Below are 19,333 nucleotides of genomic sequence, written 5' to 3'. Positions count from 1 at the left end.
TTTCGGTAGACTCTATTTCACACAGTACGAAATTAACACGCTCTTGGTTCAAGGTCTGTTCCTCACTCCATTCGCAGCTCTGTCCAGGGCACCTGTAGTCGCGAAGGTAAGAACAACTCAAGCTCGGAGCTTTCAGATTGCAAACAATGCTCACGAAAACCATTGACTTTTAACGGTCTAGTCTGCAGCGTAATCTTGATACAGTGTTGCATATTCGAAACATCCAAACGATTCCGAGCGAAGCAAAGCGCCTTCGAGGGTAAACTTAAGCGGGACGTTACTGTAATGTCTGCATCTCCGCTAGCACCGCCCGCCACACTTCTTTCGATTTCTCGGCCTCGCAAGGAAATGGACGCAAATAATTTTTGGTCTGGAAAGAAATATTCATTGTTTTTTATTATTTTAATGCACAATTAGCATTATTAACAATAACTAATAATAATAATGAGCACAAATCTCCTTTCAAAAGAGAGTAGGTTTCCTTACAAATATCGACATTTCCCGAACACCTGAAATCAGGAGTGGTTATGGCATCTCCCAGAGCAAAAAGTTTGATTGATTTGGTTTATTTTTCTACGCTTTTCTGTCACTTTTTGGCTAATCGCGAAGATGAGGATGAGTGATGATATGATTAAATTGATTAAGGGACACTCACAAAGAACGTTCATGCCCAGGCCTCGATTCGAACCCGGAATCCCTGGCGTCGTAACGCGCTGCGCTAATCACTCTGTCACGGAAGTCGGCTGCAAAAAGTTTAAATCGCACACTACTTGTAGTCCTACCTTTTTATTGTTGGTATCGGACAGTTTTCGCACTCTCTTTGCTTACGCTTTTTAGTGTCCGTTCTCGGAGGGCTTTCAAATATGATGTTCATTTCTCGCTAGAAGTATAAAATAGCTTAGAAATTTCTTCACTGTAGTGTAAAAAGCAAGTCTTTATCTAGAAGTTTCAATTTCGGGGGTTGTATGGACTAAAATTCTAGCACCAAAATGATCAAGAAATGGAGTCTTTGTGATAATTGTTAGTGGGTTTGTGGGTACGCCAGTGGTAACGATTTGATTTCGTGTCAGGTGAAACCATAACTAGTATAACCATTAATTTTTCCTGTTCTTTTGCCTTTTCAGCACCTCCCTTTTTTTCGTGTTCAGCATCAGTAGGCATGGCAACGTTTTCCGATTCTCGTACAAAATTGCTCTTAAAATAACTTATTGTGAAGGTTATGGACTTCTAACCCCCTCTCCCCCTTGACATTAGCTGGAGTGACTAGACGACGACTGTTTGCTGTTATCAACGGTCGTAGATTCGAATCTTGTAACAGCCGACATCCGTGGCGGAGTGGTTAGCACAGGAAGCTACGTAGCCAGGGTTCCCGGGTTCGAACCCCGGCCTTGACATGTGTGTTCTTTGCGAGTTTCCTTTCAATTTCATTGTATAATCACTCACTCTGATTTTCGTGATTAGCTAAAAGTGGCAGAAAAGCGACGAGAAATGACAAAAATCAGTCAAATCGAACCTTGCAACGAAAGTGAAATCAGATGAAGTATTATGTACAGTCACCTGCAATAAAACATTTACACGTACATCCTGATATACTAGCTTCCCTGCAGGACGTTGCGTTTGTTGCCTAACTCTTCGCAATAAGTGGATTTTAATAGCAAATGTTCAATGGCAACTTCGAACAACCGACGTAGAGTCATAACTCCTTACAGGGAAGTGAGCATTTCAGGATCTAGGTGTCATTTTTATTGCCGGTGACTGTACTTAGGGAACGCATGTCACCCCTTTTCTGGCATCCTCACATGATTGCAACTCGATAAAGATTTCTATATTATATCCTTTTTCAGTGTTCAAAGCCACCCAGTAATGAGCAACAACAATGAAACAGTATGAAATTGCTCAAAGTTCGTAATAAACAGAAATCTCTCGGCCGTTGCAATGACGAAAGGAGAGAACCGTCGCACACGGTTAGCGGTGTGTGGGGAACTCGAACACACAACCTCCATCTCACTCAATCGATTCTCACTGCTGTGCTCTTGATTTATTAGTGTTCTTTCGCAAGCGTGACACTACCGTGCACTTTTACTCTCGATAGCTTTTCAATCCAGAAAAATATTTTCTCTGGCGGTATGTTCTTTTTCCGCGTCAAATGTTGACACATCACATCGTCCTTGTTGATTTCACGATCAAATCACCACCCTAGATATAGTCTGTAGCAATGGAGAGATACGTTAACAGATGTCCCATACATTAACAAAATTTACGTAAATGTTAACACTGCCGACTAGTAATCAAGAATTCCCGGCGATTCACATTTCAGTGATTCCGAAAACGCTTCAAACTGTAGTAGTCCCGATTAGCATGTCGTGTGCGTGAAGTGCATTTAAATTTTACGGGGTAAAAGTCACTTTTACCGTGCAAAGCACATTCAGGCTTTCTCATGACATCGAATATCTGGAAAATACTGGAAATTCACGTAAGAATAAAATAAAAGGTAATGGAAAAAACAATTGTAAAACCATTCAAACAAAAACCCGGAAAAGTAATTGTTTTTGTGTTTGCCAGGATTAGAGTGAAAAAACACATTTCACATTTTTCTCCAAACAAGCTTCTTGAATGTATATATTTTGGTTAAAGTTATTTTTGTATTTTTCCCTTTATTTTTTAACAGTCTTTGGCAAAATAAGTGTGATCCTTGATACCACTTTTCTCTCTCTTTAACATAGTGATTATGGTTGCCTAACGGAGCGGGATCCAACTATTATTGATGACATGCTGGAACATGCCCAAACAACATACAAATTTCCATCCGGGATGTAAGGGGCGACCCTTTGTAAAGACCTAAATGTGAACCTCACTTCCCTGGAATGCACACTTGCAGACTAACGAGGCTCTGGCGTCTGGACTCACAGCCAGTATAAACCTCTGTGGAGACCGAGTTGCGTTCTGTCTATTTGTGCTCACGATTATCCTTTCATCAGTTGCATCTTATAACGATTCATCCTCATCTTCGGGTTTAGCCATAAGTGACAGAAAAGCGAAGTAAATTAAACAAATCAAAATTTCCATTCATTGTATCCTTCGTTCCTCTCGTATAAATGAACACACCTTCGAATTTCTTCTTCTGCATGGAATATTTTCTAACCAGTCGAAGCAATGAGTGTCTCGGCAGCTCCGTAGAGCTATGCCAGAGACCTGAGTTCGAGTCCTGGTCGAATCAAGATTTTTTGCTGGAAATTCTATGTGGTATTTCACCGGCGTACGGCACATTTTATCGGATTGTGGCTCATTCCACAGTTACGTCTGTGACAAACATACCCCCACATACAGACACAAATAATGATAATGTGGGTCTCAAGGAGATATTGAGATGAAACCTTATTCTTTTAAGTAAATACTTCCGAGACATGTCGATATGATGCTCAGCAGTTTCAATACTGACATCTGGCGGATCTAAAAAATAAAATTTCTTCAATTTATCTTCCTATAAACGAAAGAACAAACTCGAAATTGATAATCATCTGTGAATGTTGTCAACCTGCCCCGTAGACTCTCAGCCACCACAGATGTAGATCCGTGCTGAACTTGGCAACCATCTGGTTCGAGCTTGAGGATTTAGCCAAGCCATGCCTCACCTTACTGCTTACGTAACTATTACGACATCTTAGGTACGCCCACATTGGCCTGCACGGCAAGATTTTCGTTCATGCACAGGAGAACGAACGGCTTTGCCTCCCTGTTGGTTGAGCCGTTTGCCTACGGCCAAACTGGTTCTTTGCATTGACGCAATGGAAGGACAAGTTACGGAAGACTGAATTTGGAAGGCTTCTATTTGTTTGTTTCAATATTCACATTTATTTGGCCAGTAGTAATTTTTCTGCTAAAAAAACCCTGCGAAGTTGGGCATCAAAATATTTTTTCTTGAAACAACTGAAATGTGAATTTTTACAGCATATTGGGCAAATCAATAAGAATGTTTACTGCTAAGTAACCCAAGATTAATTTTACAAACTACACTTAAAACAATTCAGTTTGAATTTCTTTTAAATATATAAAAGAAGAAACTGTAGCTACCATGGGCGTCCGGAAAGGGGGGGCAAGGGGGGGCCGTGGCCCCCCCCTGGAAAATGAAAGTCAACCAAAAAATATGTATTTCACACATATAATTTCATTTTAGCCACAATAATTTGTGTTAATTATTGCATGAACACCACAAATTCATATAAGTAATGTTTCTTAGGGAACAACACTATTTTTGGGGAAATTTTGCCTTCGTTTGCCCCCCCCCCCTCTGGAAAAAAGATCTTCCTTGCCCCTCCCTGGAAAAAATCCTGCGGACGTCCATGGTAGCTACCATTAAAATAGAAACGATGCAGATAAGTTAATGTCTTACTGTCCCAGAGTTTGGAAGGATGTTCGAGTGGAGGGAACAGGCCTTCAAATAAGCAGAATACTTTATTTGATGCAGAATTTAATTTAAAGGCACATGGTATACGGCATTGAAAATTGAATTAATATACGATAAAATTAGCTGTATGTCGTGCAGATCCAATCTTTACAACAGACACAACCAATTAATTTAGCCTATTTCGCATATTTTAAAGACATCTGTTATCAACGATAGATCAGATAAATTAAATTTTCGACATCTTGAGCTTGTAATGAAATAAGTGTGCACACCTTGCTAGCGTGGTCGTTAAGAATTTATATATATATATATATATATATATATATATATATGTGTATATATATATATATATATATGTATATATGTGTGTGTGTGTGTGTATCCTTGAAACAGACGTACTAAGACGTACTGTCGAACGTCATCTTGTCATCACTTTGTCGCATAATCAATTCCAGATAGGGCCACAATTACTAGTTCGGTTTTCACTTTCAACTGCAGATCCAGCCTCGATTAACTTATATGTAAATAAAGTATATTTGAAGGATGTTTTGCCAAACGTTTTGAAAGCTGTATAGATCCAGTCAGGAGTGCCCATCCCCTCCAAGGCCAATGGCGCGTCCCACACCCCAAATCATATCATGCGTCCCCTCAAACCATGTCAAAGTCCCCATAAAGTATTTAATTACGACAGTGTGCCTACTGAAAGCAACCTTTTCCTAGCTTTACTGAACACTATACTTGATCCTCCCTAAAGAGGGGTGCCCATTACCCCCAAGACCGTGGATGCATTACCCACTTCCAAAATCGTTCATCATAATCCCCCCCCCCCCAAATAGTTTGAATGAATACATAATAATATTGATGTTTATTTGAATACCATGTTACGTAAGGCAAAGTTCTCCGTTCATAGAGCACCGTGCTATGAAAGCACATGTAGGGGGCCCCACACATTCTGGAGCTCGGCCATTTTGGAGGTGATGTGATCAGCACCACGCTCCGGTAAACCCCAGGGTTGCCACCAAGTAGGCCATTGATTTGAGGCTGTGTGGACAAAGCCGGAAAATTTTCGAACTTAGATCGCTAGGTTCGATTCCCAGGTCTCCCGCGTGGCAGTCAAGACGGCCTACCGTCTAGACCACTTGATTGTATCGTATTATTATTATTATTATTATTATTATTATTATTCACTATTTACTCACACCGCATCTGCATCAAGCTTTTCTGCGTTCTCAGGAAAGATAAACACAATTGTCCTTAATTCAAGATGGAACTCCTGTTTCCATGGAGTTCAAGGAACATTATTGTCGCGTAATCATTCAGTTCTTTGTTAACGCTATTGTTAAGATTCACGTCACTAGGAAACCGGAATCAACCGTTTTGACGCCTGAGGAAGATAACATGGACGGCGACAAGAACAGAACATCTCGAGGTTCGAGCCCTGCTCAGGGCAAGGGCGCCGAAGAGAAGCCCCGCCATTCGCAATCCTTCATCTTCTGTGCGGAAGTGAGGAAGCAGCTGTCCGGGCAGGGCGTCGACCCCGTGGCGGGGATCTCGAGGGTGGCCAGCGAGCGGTGGAGGGCCATGACTGAAGACCAGAAGACGCCCTACCTCGAGTTGGCGGCCGAAGTCAGGGCCGAGAAGAGGGAGGCCTAGAAAGCTGCCACCCCGACCCACAACTACAACCTTCGCAGCAGAGGACCAGTCTCCTAGCAGGGAATCCTCGAAGTTCCCAGGTCTCCAGTGTGCAAATCGAAAGTGTGAAAGAATCTTCCAAGACTATTGTGGACTCTGTGAAAAATACAATGGAAAAGGCATTGACTGGTGAAAAGAACCGTGTGTTTAGCCTGCAATTAGAGCAAATGTTCAGCTGAAAAAAAATCTGTCGGTCATCTACTTTATCGGAACTCATTTGTGAACTGGTGGATACTTCACTCCACGCCACGTTTTTTTTCGGCCAATTAACGCTAGAATAAATATATTGATGAAAAATCATATTGTAAAGAAGCGAAGCTGCAATTTTTCTTGTCCAAATCAATACAGTCTTTCCCTTCAATATGATACTATTCTTTATCAAGTTCAGGGCCTCCCCGATGGCGCAGTGGTAGTGTCGTCGCCTTGTAATAAAGGGGTCCCGGGTTCAATACCCGGTGGAGGCACATAGTGGTTCGGATCCCACTTCAAGCTGTAGGTCCAGTCCCGATTAGCCTTACTGTGCATAAAGTGGGCTTAAAACACCAAATCAAACAATCAATTTTTATGAAGTTCTTAAATTCCCCCAGGGGGAACGAAAAATAATTTCGCTCTTTTTCATTTACAAATATCAGAAATCTAGATTCCACATATATCAACGATCATAATTTCCATAACTTTATCTACTGGATTTAGAATATCTAAATCATGGATATCCAGACAATTCGAAATGTCCAAAAAGGCACGAGATCATACATGTTCCAAAGGCAAAATATTCCCAGGGAAGGTCCCTGATCGAATGTTGTGATAGATGTAAAGATCTTACATTATGTACCTGGAATGTTCTAACCTTTACAGACCTGGCTTATTTCCGTCTACAGCTAGTAAAATGTATGTTAGTAAGTCAACATGGTAAGAACAGGAAGTAAAAGTAAGTAAGTAACATCCTGCAGGTAACTGCATCTCTGATATGTTTTTAATGTTCAAGATGAGTTAAAACAAGGAGATGAATTACCGCCTTTGCTTTTTAAATTGGCCTAAGAATATCCAGATAGAAAGGTAGAAGAAAGTAAAGAAAGAATAAAATTATATGGTGCAGCTTAGTATTTAGCACATGCAGATGTTTTTCTGAGAAGGTTACATAATACTCTACTAAAGAATCTGCATTTAGCCCATAATTCTATTAGAATAATTAAATCAAAAATACTTCCCGCAGCAGGCTCTCCATATTTCTTTTTAATTCTTCAATTTTAGAAATAACGGAGAGCTAGCCCATTGGTTAAATGTAACAAATTAAATTATATAAATATGCATGTAAACAGTGTTTGTGAGTGGAGAATAATATTTATAAAACCCACAATTTGAGTATTTAACACAATTGTTACATAAGATAGAAAATTCAACTTGGGCAACCAAATAACGTGCTGCAGCCGTGTGGCCGATTCAATTATCGTTTCACGAAACATTTCAGAACCCTAGCTAGAAATTCCCGAACTCGGGGCGAAAATATAATACGGTTCCTCCTTCAAAGAACTCCCTCCCCCCTGCTTGGGGCAAATATAATTATTTTAGTAATACATAGCAATAATTACGTGGATTTTATCTTCAGTGCAAATTTCACTTGTTAAAGTAAAATTGTTCTGTGACAAGAAGTTAGAAATACGAATTAGATATTCAGTATTTTTCTGTTTTATTGGGTAACGTGCAAGGTGTTTCTATATGAAGCACGCTTACAACTATTACAGCATACAGGGATTCAATAATACAATAATATTACTAATAGAAGTACATAGTCAAAATGATGCACCTGCTTTAAATTAAGCAGTATATTTTTAAGAAGTGATGTTATTAATCAATATAGAAAATGTCGTTCATGTCTTGTAATGCAGCTATAGTTTAAAATTTCACCTCGGTGAATACCTCAGTAAAACACCAAAGAACACATTATTGTAAGTGAAGCGAGCAAGAAAATTTTTACATCTATTTCTTAGCAGGCTTTCAAGAATATTAATTTCATGGGGTGTCACTACTTTCTTAGTGTCCCGCGATATTTACTCTTTTCCAGCTTCTCTTTTCGCACGTTCGGCGCCGAAAACGTGTAGATACCATATCGCTAAATATAGTTGCCAAAATAAAATATTATATATATATATATATATATATATATATATATATATATATATATATATATCCCCTTAAATTTTATATTTAATCCTCCACGAAAATTTCAATGCCAATTTTAGACTCCCTGTTTATACAGAAATTTGTATATTCCTTCCTCTAAATCAAATAATTGTCAGTCCCCACACCAGAATTTCCGCAACAACCTGAGACAATAGTAATACTGAAGAATTGGATAACCCCCTCAATTTAAATCTCAATCCCCCCCTAACTAAAATACCCGCCATAATCTAAGACTGAACACTGATATTCAAGAATTGAATATTGTCCCCGCCTCCAACCTTTAATTCTCAATCTCCCCCAGAATCCACGTGTCAATTTAAGGCCTAATATGGAAGAGTTGGATATTGCCCCCCCCCCTTATAATACATATTACCCGTTACATTTCCTTTGAAGTCTACAAATTGCTATTTATATAGCAGCAATAGTTAATTGATAACGTAATACAACTTGTGTCCAATGCTATATTGTCCATGTCAAATGTCCATCATAAAAATCCCCCCCTCCTTCCCAAAGTTGGATAGACGCAGCTTGCGTCCACAAACCCACCTGTGGGCACCCCTGCCCTTAAATCCTTTCTTCTCTTCATGTAGTGGATTAAATATGGTGCATGTAAGGTGTAAGTTTTTTTTACATATATTTTAGAAAAATATGTGTGTTGAATTTTATGTTATTTAAAAGGGACCCCCCAAATCTCAGCCTGCGCCATAACCCCCCCGGTGGCATCCCTGGTTCCATTACCTGTGAAATTTGTGCTTCACACTGAAGTTTTGGTACATACTTTGTCCAACTTCTTGATCAAAATCGAGGAAATTTCTTCTCTTCAACTTGTCTTGTGTAAACCAGTACTTACTGATGCGTAGTATGAGAGAAATCTGTTTCTCGTTACACGTTGAGTGCGTATCTGTGCTTTCGAGAGTGTGTGTGTGAGGCAGAATTCGTCCTTGCTGAAGTTCTTGTGGAACATTTTCCCCTGCAACGTGGAGCTTGTAAGGAACTATTGCTGATAATCATATATAAGTTTTTTGTGTGCTGAAATGCAGCATGCAGAACAATCATCTTACTCAATATTTTATTGCTAATGTTAGACGCTGAATGATTATGGAGAGGAGTTTGGGTTTGTTTTAAGCTAATCCGAAATGGACCAACAGTTTAAAATGTAATCCAAGCCTCTATGTGCTTCCCCCGGGTAAATAACCCGGGATCCCTTGATAAAAGGCGGCGACGTTACCACTACGCCATCGAGTAGGCTAAGATTATCTCCGGGTACATGATATTAGAGAATGGAAAGGGTGAACAGGCCACTTAAAATTGATTACTGTTTATATCTTTACCTTTAACAAGCTGAATCCTAATTAATTGCAGCAAAAGGAACGCGTAACACTACGGAGGAAGAACAACTGACTGCCTTCCCCTTTCTTGGTTGATTGCAGGATCGTAGCCAGGATTGTTTTCAGTTGAGACCAACTTTTGATGTAAGAAAGAGGTTGGAAGATGGCGAAGGGAAAAATAGTACTTGAACAACAACTTGCAGCTGCTTGTCACGATGGAAATTACAGTAGAGCGTCGATTATCCGAACGTCGGTCAACCGAACGACCGCTTAACCGAACTGTGTACTCGCTCACTTTCAGATATCTGTAATGAAAAAAAGTACGTGACTTAGCTGCTCGTAAGCGTGTAGGCTTGCTTAGACAGACCAAAATAAAGGATTTTTTTAAACGTTAATTTTGTGTACTGTGTGTATTGTTCATGCAAAATGCGTATGTAATATGTACATATTTTTGTTTAATAAACTGTACCACATACTATATATTCCTACTAAAGTTGCCTTTGTACGTTACTTTGTAATACATACTTAAAGAGATGCCTGTTTTTATGAATAAATTTACTGTACAGTACTTCTTTTTGGCAAATAAACATGTACAGTTCGATTATCCGAACAAACCAGTTTTCCGAGCACCCATGTCCCCCAATTACTTCGGATAATCGACGCTCTACTGTACTTTTGTTACAATGGTATGCGTCACGGCTTTCTAACAAACGCATTATTCTGCTGATATTTTTAAGCCCATTAAGGAGTTCGGCTTTAATTTTTAGTGGTTATAGAAAGAGTTGCTCGGCCAAAATTGTTTGTTGCACTGAACAAATTCTTGCATCACATTGCTTAGTCGATCCCGTTGTGATTGTATCCATGTTGGTTGCTTCCAAACTTAAATTTCAACGTACGTATATGAGTTCTCTGTTTGGCTACGTCAGTGTCCAAGTTCATGTTGTGAGTGGTTTGTTATGTGTTAATATTTGACTATTCTGAATTTTAGAGTTGAACTCATTTCTATAAATACGTCACCTGTCGGTGACACAACAAAGGATTAGCGGCTAAGAATAACAAAATAAGGCGCTGTGCTTTGGGCTCCGACTGCGGAACGGCATGGGTTCGACATAGGTTCGAGTCCGCCTGAGTTCAGTCTGGATTTTCGGCCTGTGTATAGGATTGGTGGCAACTATAACGGCTGGGGGTTCGACGTGCTGACGCCATGTCACCCCATTACCGGTTGAAAATCTAAACACCTTTAGGTAGGATTGTGGGAGGGAGGTCGGCCTAGGACTTTCAAGGGCTGTCGAGCCACGGGTTATATATTTTTATAATTCATGAAGTAAACAAAAGTTTTGTTCTTCTTCCTCTTAGCCTCATAGCGTCGGGGTAGAAGTTATGTTAAAAAAAACAACTTAAATGGACGGGACAAAATGACACAATTCATATGGTTAAAGAGTTTAAAAGTGTGCGAGAGAGTATATCAGCAAATCGCAATAAACTGAAAGAAAAAATGCATCTATCTAATCACCTCCAAAGTCGTTAGGCTATATACACAGTTCACATTCACGAGTTTGCGTTCGATTCTAGTCGTCAGGCATGTTTCAGTGATTCGGAACTTATTTGATCTCTAGGTCCACTTCCAGGGTAGGGGAAAGGTGAAGAAAAGTTAAGATAATTGTTTGAAGATGTTATCCAACGTTGGGAAGAGATTGATACCCCCCACCGTGTACTGCAGGGAAAACTTTGTAAGATTCCCCTCTCTTCTCCTTTTTGTGCTTGGACTGCGACAAAGGAAATGTTTCGTGTGTAAATGGGCAAGAGGCATCGCCCCCTCTTGCATGTCCTGTTGCCAAACTACTTTTTTCATTGCTTGTGACGTAACTCTGCGTAGGACTTGCCGGTTGTTGTCGTGGGCGGAACGTTGGTTGACTCAGAAGAGATGGCTGCCTGACTTGGAACGTTTTTGCGAAATCCCTTGGCCTTATGCATCCGGGAGATATTGAGTCAAAATCTTCTTTTTTTCAAGATGCAACGTCCTTTTTTATCATTATTATTTTTTGAGAGTGATGTTAAGTTTAGCTTAGTATCCCGAGTTCTTTCGTGGTCCATTCACATTGTTGCAATGAATTAAAATAAAGATAAAATTTCGATAACGATAATTTGAAGCACCTCCTTACTTTATTCTATTTCTGGCGCAAATTTATCTTGCCAACAAATACCTCCCGATGGTATCGTGGTAAAACTGTCATCTTGTAGTCAAGGGGTTCCGGGTTCGATTCCAGTGTAGGCATATTACATAGCTGTTCGGATCCCACTTTGAACTGTAGGCCAACTTCCGATTAGCCTATTTGAGTAGCAGAAAGAAAATTATTGCAATAATAGTGAAAGCAATCAATCTATATACTTTCAATTACACTTCTTAAAAGTTGAATTCACTTTATACACAGATAACCGAGAGGAACTGGAACTACAGCTTGAGGTGAAATCCAAACCCACTGAAATTTGCCCCGACGAAAACCGAACCTGACATCTCCTGATTACATGTTGATATTATTAACTATTACAGCATGTGGTAGGGAGGACTGTCACGTCAGTACACGTAGTAGGCTTGATTGTTTATGCTCTGGTAAGGACTGAAGTCTGAATCGTGCATGTGTGTGTGTGGGCATCAGGTAAATCATATGTAGAGAACCGATGTATTGAACATTCTCTGCATGTAGTGCGGAGCAAAACAACATAACTAATATCATCACATTAACAGACAGCTACATAGAAGGACAGCTACACGCGGAACTCTGCGAGAAATGAATGGGCAAGCCTGACGCTTCAGATCCAGACGATATTTGTTGGATGGACGACAGAGAAAATCTCGCTTGAAGAGAAAAGTCCATGTCTAATATCATCCCGAGGCAGGTAAAGTTGGTTTTATTCTCTGCAGTTTGTTACAGAGTGTACACCGTCTAAACTAGGGTAAGGCTATGCCAGACCTTTATCCAGCAAAGTTGTTTTCTAAAATACTTCTCCTTTTGAACAACCGATATGATGTCCCAAATTCTAAAAAATTGCTTCTGTTTAGAATTTTTCGTAGGGGGAGGGGGGCATTCTAGAGGACCATAGCGTGGTTTGATTTCTCTGTTATCTAGATATTTACGACCGTTTCGAGGCACCGTAAGCCTGTTTTCTATAACAAATATCTAGATGAACAACCAATCAAACCCCACAAAGATTCACTTGAATACTCTAGAACAGGTTTTCTCAAACTATGGTACGCATACCAGTACTGGTACATGCAACTTTGGGTACTGGTACGCCAGCTTTGTAGAAAAAACAGAAAATTATTGTAACATAGCCTATCCTGTATCCCATTTTCTATAGACAGGCTTACCCTTCACACTAGGAATACAAATGTATGTTTGCAATATAAAACATTACCAAAAGCTTCCTACAATGCTTCATTTATGATTAATTAATCACACCCAGTTAGTTATTATCCAAATAATTATATTATGTATTGTAATTACTAATACATAATTATAGATATTTCTTATTTTGATGTCAGTAAAACATGGTAATCTAAGTATAGTTTTAGTAATTGTGTAAACGTTGGTTACTAATATTAGACAATATAATCGTGCAATTTTAAATGTTAGAATTGAAAATCCCGTAACATTACTTGGTGGTACGTGAAAAGCATTAATTATGTTTTGTGGGACGAAAGCTTAAAAGTTTGGGAACCTCTGCTCTAGATGCAATTTTTCAGAATTTAGAATACCCTAGCGGTCTCTCTAAAAGGAGAGGAATACTACTTGGCTGGCGCAGCCAGGTGTAACACAACTTATTTTTGAATAACTTAACCGACACAGCCTTTTGTTTACGCGAATCGCGAAGGTAGAGTTTTCAATAGGCCTACCTAAACAGAGCGAAGCGATCGCACAGTGGGTTATATTTATCTTAGTCTCGAGAACTTGCCTATGTCTTTTTTCACCCAACTACGACTAATCTACTTAACTAATTTTAGAGCGCATCGTGTTTTTCTTTTCTCTTTCTAAAGGCCCCCTTCGGGTCGAAAACGCTTCTTCCGGCTGTGACGTCAAGGCACAAATGTAGGCCTATCGCTCATGTCACGTGTCGTGGCTGATCGACCGAGTGACATTATCACGGCTGTCTTTGTTCCTTGGATGATGGAAATTTCGGATGTCTACTCCAACCGTGGCCACCGGAACGTTTAAGAGAAAAAACAAATTCTGTCTTTTTCGGAAAATGAACCGTAGCTCCGGTTTAACAAGTTTTAATCCGCACGTATCTACTTCTGCGAAAGGTATGAATTTCGATCGATTTGTTGTTTTAAGTCCACTTTATACACAGAAAGGCTAATAGGGACTGACCTACAGTTTAAAGTGGCATCCGAACCACCGTGCAGTGTGCCTCCTATCGTGAGCCAAATGGATGAACTGAGTGGAAGTACAAACGAAGATAAATATCAGATTTCGAACTCAGGAAACACCAATTTTGCAGCTCCTTCTGGCTAAATCGGTATCATAGCTGAATTGATTTCTTCCTATCCTGTGACGTGACTTAAGGATTTTAGTCATAGGTACTAAAAATGCAAGATATTTTCTAAAATCGTAGTATTTTATCCACTGTCAATGCCTGAAAGGAAAGGGGAAGAAACGGACTCACAAAATCACACCAAAGGAACAAGTTGCACTTAATTGTGCTACGTAAAAATGCCAACATAGGCAGTCAGGCCTAGTGTTTTCCTGCTTTCAATATTGTGATGCATAATAGTTGTAACAGAAAAGTTCACGCTTAAACTGTTCGAGTGAATTTTCACAAAGTTTTCTACCATAAGACTTATGCTGGCCATTCTCATTTCTGTTACAGTAGACAAAGAGTTATTTTAATCATATTTTATTTCACTATCTCTGATATAGAATACCTCGATAGAGCTATCAACCCTGATCCAAGGCAGTGAAAATGATTGATAGGGACCTGAATTTTTCACGTTTTATTTTGTGCAAAAATGTTATATTTCTTACTTTTTGCGTTATTGTGCCTAAAATCCGCGTTTTCAAAAAAGCATGCTGTACTCGACGTTAAAATGATTTTTAAAAAAGCCATTCTTATTCTTAGCCTCTTGTACTGGGTGCAGAATTCCGAAATTAATCAAAATAACGTGTAAGCTTAGCTTTTAAGACTCGAAAATGTCTTAGCAAAAACAAACAAAATAGATTGTAAACACATTTGTTTTCCTTAAAAGTCTGTATATATTACATAACATTCAGTGAGAAACACACATTTCCCCTCTTCACTGCAAGGTTAATGGACATGAGAAAGGACAGTTAGTTGACTGAACAAATTTGAATTAACTTAAAATAACTTTTTATGTGGAAACCAGAGCTTCATCGCACCCGAATGGTTATCACTCTGGTCTTCGATGCGAGACAAAAGTTTATGTCCACTTGATACTCAAAGTAGTCGAGACTGGACCTGTCACAGATTAAGGTGGGATTACCGTGTTTTAAATGGTGTAAAATAGTGATCAACCTTCTAGAGATTAATAAAAGCTTGATATTTTTAAAGCGAAATTTAATTGTAATCAAAGCCGTATCTGAAAATTACATGTGTTGGAAATAATATTGTAAACTAGTTTGTGTTTGTGGAAGGAGTGCACAGTGATGCATCTTTTCGGCGCCTTAATGATAGGGTCTGAGGGCGCACTGGTCTTGCCCGGGGAACCAGTCCTGCTATAAATTAGGCACTAAATTGCACCTAAATGATACCATTTAGTTTCGAACTCTGCTCGATAAGGAAATGGAGCTGATAGTTGACTCATCCATCTTGCGATTAATGAGTGAGTGAGTATATTTACATGGCTAACGTATGATTACGGATCGTTTGCTTTTGCTTTCGTAATGGAGATATTTCGTTACGCTAACCTTAGCGACGCGTCTTACCACACACCCACGCGTATTATCATCTTTTCGTTAACAGAAGTCTACATATTCTAGTAGAATTATATTAGTGTGGATTAGATGCTGGTTGTCCTCCTCCGAAACTGAAAAAATACTCAAGCTATTTCGGGGTATTTCTGCGAGATATTTTGTTTTTAATATGTACACTCACAATCAAAAGTATGTTGTTCATTATTTCATACATAAGGCAGTTAGGAAATGCGAAATTGGAATTTGAGACACCACTCCGTTGGAATCAGGTTACCTGTCACAAGAAATTGAGGTGCAAGTGACGGGGTCGGTAACGCGTGGTAAATGGGGAAAAGGGATAGGGGAAGCCACTTGTTGATTATATATGCTATTTTTTTGTATAAATATAATTTTTTATATATTTAAATTGAATTATTTTACCTCAGTAAAACTAGCCACAATCTCGTTTATTCACGTGTGTAAGTTGAAGTTTTTGTTTTCCTGTTTTTCTCTACTGCGGTTTTTGGTATGTATTACATGTATTCAACTAATTTAGGTGGGAGAGCAGCCACAGGCTGAACCTCGCCCTCTAATAACGATGAATTTAAATTTGAATGTGGATTTGGCGCACCAAAAATAAAACAAATTTAGTGGAGCGATAGGCTGCGAAATGGACAAATTGAAAGAATTTAAAAGATATAAATTTTAAAAGTGATTTGAGAAGAAACGGAATATAACATGTCTTTAGAGAGACTGAAGGAATACAGAAAACACACAATAGGGGGAAAATAGAAAGAAGGGAACAACAATTTTCAACGACTTGATGGGGGTACAAAGATGAATAGAAGAGACTGGAGGATCCTGCTTACGAATAGAATATCAGATGATGGTGATGATATGGAGGGATCGATGTTGCTATGGATAAAATCGACAACAAAAGATATTGGAGAACTTGAAGAGCATTCATTTCCTCCATTGATACTCATATTCCACAGCAAGTTCGAAATGAAACGGCAAACGCTCTGTTTAGCAGCATTCATTTACAGTACAAGTTTATACATCGTGTCACTTCGTTGTGTTTTTGGATTGCCTACCTGTCAGGATAGAAAACTTCATTCAAATTGCTAAGTTCACCTTTCTTTAGTGTTTACGTTAAGAATTGTAACTAACTGCAGCACACATAAAGTCAAGTGGAGCATATTTCAGGGATGGGTTGTTGACATGGCAACAATGAAAGATACAAGTACAATCCTACACTGTATTCCAGTCGCGGGAAAGTATAACTTTCGAGCAAAGCGAAGTAAGGAAGAAAAAGCCGCCCCCCGTGGCGGAGTGGTTAGCACATCGTGCTACGACACCAGGGATCCCGGGTTCGAATCTCGGCCTGGGCATGGATGTTTGCGAGTGTCCATTCGTTAATTACATCATATCATCACTCATCCCTATCTTCGCAATTAGCCAAAAGTGGCACAAAAGCGAACTAAAATAAAGCAAGTCAATGAATTAAAGGAAGAAAAAGGGGGACGTGACAATTAGAAACAGTAGTAGCGAAGTAATTAGTAATAATAGAATCGGATTAGAAGCTAGCGAGTGGAGATTTTCGAATACAAGAATAGAATATCTGAAACTTTTCATCAATTAAGGGTGCCTCCCCGATATAGATCCTTATCGGAAACAGAACATCGTTGAGGAAAATGAAAACTAATGTTTTTTTTTCTCTGCTTTTTCCGTTAGTGTAGTGCAATCGGGAAATGCTTGCATCATTGTATCGTCACATCCGCAAAGACTGGGCAGTTTATTGGCTTAAGTTCGCGATCCAATTATGCAAACTAATTTTGAGTATTTCCCCCTTTGTTATATTTGCTTCTTGATTCTGCTTTCATCTCGTACCACGCCATCTCGCAGAACTAATTACCAACAAATGATAGGTGAAATATCAAACTTTTAGTTTTCCTTGCGAACATATTCGTGAATGAAATAGTTCGTAGAATGACAAGCATGTGCCAGTAGGGGTGTCTAGCTGGAGAATTTTAATTTTCTGAGTTATTTGACCTTGTGTTTGATGGGCTAAGTATGCGCCATTGCTAGTAAACTTGCTCGCATGTCAGAAAGTTCTAAACTCACAGTACAAGATTAGAAAAAAAAAATATCACTAATTACAGTTCTCTTTTGCTCGTTACTACACAACAGGCATTTCTTCATGCTCCAAGCGTTTTTATCTCTTGGAGTACCTCTGAAAATGATATATGAACTCTTACTAAGAATTGATATGTTGTCTGCGAATGAGAGGTTAACTATTTTCATTTTAATTGCAGGTGGAAACATACTAAGGAAAAACCGCGGACTACGAAAGAGGATACCCTGACGAACGACCACATGCAAGTACCAGTGCTATAAGGTAAGATATTGCTTTAATTTTAATATACGCTAACCCGTGCTTTTTTGTTTCAGTTTGTGTTATGTTGTTTTAACTTCTCCATTTGAAATGGCTGGTGTGTGGTCTCGTGTGGTCTCCGTGTAGAATATAGCAACATTAGTAAATACATCTGTGGAATACATATTTTTGAAGTATGCGTGTATGATCTTGTAGTGGAACTGGTCGATGACCTGAGAATATATCTTATCATTGAATACTGTTTACTTGTTGATTGATTTAGTTTATTTTACTTCGCGTTTTGTGCCTCTTCGCTAATTTGCGAAGATGGAATGAGTGATGAAATTGATGAATGGACATTCACAAACAACCAAGCCCGAGCGGGATTCGAACCCGGGACCCATGGCGTCGCAGCGCGATGTGCTAACCACTCGGCACTGTTTACTTGTTGTCCCCGGTGAAGGCACAATAGTTCGGATTCAAGTTGTAGGTCCAGTCCCGATCAATCATGTGAGTACAAAGTGCACTGCATTGTCAAACATTTCTTGGCTAACCGCTTAGGCGAGTAGATTAAATTGATGAAAGTATGAATAACTCTCGTACCCAGGTTGCCATTCGATCCTGGGACCTTCGGTGACGAGATCACTCTTTAGAAGAATATGTGGGGGGTTCCAAGTATTGTGCCCCATTGAAACGGCCAAAGTGCTGGCTCCAGAGCAGGATAATTTTCACACCGTGTATGCAGCGAGTCCCCCTACACCGTGGCCGTGCTGTCTAAGGCGCAAACTTTGGGCGAGTCTCCTGGTGGAAGCTTAACAACTTTTCCTCTGAGATTTCAGCCTGTGTATGAGACCGGTGGCCACCGACAATCCTGATGAAATTTGGGTTCTACGAAAGAGTAGCGTAACGCGGTCATGGAAACCTGCAAATCTGTTAAAATCTTAACCATGCACTGTTGAAACGCTAATTTTGTTGCACGGCGAGTTCCGCTACCTCTTCAATGAAAACACAATGGTCAGCCACCCAAGTTTCAAAATATTGCCAATAACGCAATGATATATCGCAGAAATAAAATTGATTGATTGCACTTATTGATTGGCCAGTCGTTGAATAGAAGTGCATTTTGTATTATTCCACAAGACAATCCATACATTTTACATTCCTTCATCAAATATGCGTAGTCATGTATAAATACCAAAATGTGCTTTCGGGAAACGTGGCAACCTAATGGGCGAGCCAAGTTTCTAATCGCATTTTAAAGGCTAATTAACAACTCTAATTTGATTATAAAATAAATTAGGTGTCCGAGTGGTTTCATCCCTCTCAGCACCGATCTGTTACGATGAGCACATACCCAACATATTTCATCATATTGCTGTATTCCAATCAATAACTTCATTTAATTGCAACTGGTATCCATTTTATAATGCAAGGAAATGAAGAG

At 39.3% G+C, this 19,333-nt stretch overlaps 1 protein-coding gene across 4 annotated transcripts in view; it reads left to right on the top strand.

The window, feature by feature from the left end:
* rhea (Talin_middle and talin-RS domain-containing protein rhea) overlaps positions 1–19,333 on the top strand; it is a 155,975-nt gene that overhangs the window by 24,910 nt on the left and 111,732 nt on the right. For all 4 annotated transcript variants that reach the window (XM_083136732.1, XM_083136723.1, XM_083136740.1 and 1 more), the window contains exon 2: positions 17,831–17,913. The gene's annotated coding sequence lies outside the window, so the exon portion shown is untranslated. The remainder of the gene's footprint in view (positions 1–17,830; positions 17,914–19,333) is intronic.

The sequence above is a fragment of the Lepisma saccharinum genome, chromosome 1 (genome assembly GCF_977018435.1).
Source record: "Lepisma saccharinum chromosome 1, izLepSacc3.1, whole genome shotgun sequence".
NCBI lineage: Eukaryota > Metazoa > Arthropoda > Insecta > Zygentoma > Lepismatidae > Lepisma > Lepisma saccharinum.
Note: the sequence above shows the minus strand (reverse complement) of the source record. Positions and strands in the feature narration are given on the sequence as shown.